Source organism: Eucalyptus grandis, chromosome 5 (assembly GCF_016545825.1).
Source record: "Eucalyptus grandis isolate ANBG69807.140 chromosome 5, ASM1654582v1, whole genome shotgun sequence".
Classification (NCBI taxonomy): domain Eukaryota; kingdom Viridiplantae; phylum Streptophyta; class Magnoliopsida; order Myrtales; family Myrtaceae; genus Eucalyptus; species Eucalyptus grandis.
Window position 1 is genome coordinate 20,337,730 of NC_052616.1, and position 2,652 is coordinate 20,340,381.

The window sequence follows — 2,652 nt, forward strand, 5'->3', positions numbered from 1 at the left end:
CTCCTCTAAATGTTTCACATCTTTTAATAGATGTTTATGAAATCAGAATTGGTTCCCATAAGATTAAATTTGACGAGTTCTTAAATGAGATGTTTGCAGCATTGCACAATGCAATATATCTTCCCAAATTTTCAATAAGAGAGAAAGATAGAAATCTAATTCGAAAGCAAAACAAAGATAAAAGGTTGACCCGTCTGGCTCCCCATCATAAAGACGAACCAGTGATTGGACTTGGAAAAGTCTAGTCTGCATTTAAACAAGTAGTTCCCTAATAAATAACTACTTAATTTGATGCTTCCAACAAACTTGGAATTTTAAAAATCTTGGTGTGCGCTTGAAGGGAAAAATTGTGCAAAAGATCATAAACATATTGTACGGCAGTCAATTTAACCCTAAATCCTTCAAGTGTATCAATCTAGTCTTAAAACTTTCATATATACTAATTTAGTCCTAAACCTTTTAATAATTTGCCAATATAGTCCTTCAGTGATTTCTAGCCAAAATTACTTGGAATGACTAAATTGATAAGCGTTAAAAGATTTAGGACTAGATTGACAAATTATTAAAATGATCAAGACTATATTGATATAGTTGAAAGGTTTAAAACTAGATTGGTTACCACATGATAGGTTTAAAACTAAATTGGCATAATTAAAATGTTTAGGATTGAATTGATTGGTGTACAATAGATTTAGAAATTTCTAGACAATTATCCTGCGTTCGAAGAAGTCATATGATCATGACATGGAGGCAAGTGACGTCATCCTAGGGTCATGACTACTGTTAGAAATATTAGGATATTTAGTTGATTGTGCATATCTCTCAGGATTATGCATATATATATATATATATATATATATCATTTGGTAGAGCATATCCTTGATTGAATATATTTGATATTATGTTTATCTTGTTATCTTTAAGGTTACGTTGGGTTGTTTGAATTTCCTACTAAGATAGAACTTAATAGAATAGGATATGAAATTCAAGGGATTTTGTTATCCACCATTTGGTGATTGCAGTAATAAAGTCGGATAATATATACTTTTTGGTATAAACAATGTATCAATATAAACAAACCACAAATTTTACAAAGGGAAAAAGCCACAAAAAACCCCAAACTTTGCTCAGTGTAATTAATTTACCTCAAACTATTTCTTATAACACAAAAATCCCAAAATTTGCTAGTAACACACATTTACCCCAAATATTTTTCACGACATAAGAAACTCCAAACATGTACCAGCGTAACATATTTACCTCAAACTATATGGCATTTTCGTCTTTTATTTTCTCTTTTCTTTTTTACTTTTGTTTTTCCTTTTTCTTCTTCTCTCTTCCCTTTGCTTTGGAGGTAAGCCGACACGAGGCAAGGGCCACCCTCACCGGCGTTAGCGAGGGCATTCCTTGCTAGATCCGGCTCAGGCCATGGGCATCCTCACTTGCATCAAGGGAGGGTCACCCTCACTTGCATTGAGCAAGGGCCACCCTCACCAAATCTGGTGAGGGCTATTCTCACCCAACCCAAGCAAGAGCGACCCTTGCTCGACACCTACCCAGGAGAGGGCGACCCTCACCCAACGTAGGTGAGGGCATTCCTCACCAAATCAGGCCTAGGCAAGGATAAATTTGTCACTCCGGGCAAAGTCTGGAGTTTGTGATAGCTTTTTCCCTTTTACAAATAAAGATGGTAGAGATCTCTTGGGACACTCTTATCTATTGTAGTTTTGTTTGCTTTTTTATTTTATTTTCCTCTCTTTTTAAATTAATTTTTCTTTTTATTTCTTTCTTCCCCTTCCATCATCCTCTAATAAAATTTTATTAAATAAAATACTTTACTAATATACCTAAAATACTAAAACACCTAAAATATTATATATATATATATATATGTATATATTGGATTTATATTATAGGATAAAATAAAATTCGAATATATAGATAAAAGTAAGATTAAATTACTAACTTGTTATTTTTTGTTATTTTGAATTCATAATATTCCAATTCAAATATTATTTATATCGAAATATAATTTTAAATTTTTAATTTAAGAAGTTGTGATTTGAGAAAAATAACTTTTTATTATAGACATTAAAAATCCTATCCACATTTATCTTATCCCTCTCATGGGATAATTTTATCCAGCCTTATATCTCTCTTATATCCAACTTTATTCTATCATGAGTAGACACCAAACGCATGATAGGATATCTTATCCTATCCTAAATTTTATCTTAACCGCCAAACACAACCTAATAGTTATCTCATAAAGCCTATAAATAGACTAATGTAATCCTCATTATGAATATATCAAATTATATTGAAATTCCTTAATTCTTTTTCATCCGCATTATTATTCTCAACTTGGTACTAGAGCCTCTTTTCCTAAGGCAATTCTAATGCATCGAGTGCAAAATTTCCCAATTCTATTTTTTTTCCTACTTTATCATTCTCAACTTTGCACCCGTTGCACCCCTAGTGAAATAAATCTATATTGCCCTCGACAGTGTTCACGTAAATGTTCATTTGCCTCTAGACAAGTGCTGTTATGGTGGTATTACAACATTGGCAATGTGTTACCAAGTCAAGCTTTTCTTTTCCATGGAGGTATTCTTTGATGCCGAGCCTAGCTTATTCCACTTGCTATAACCA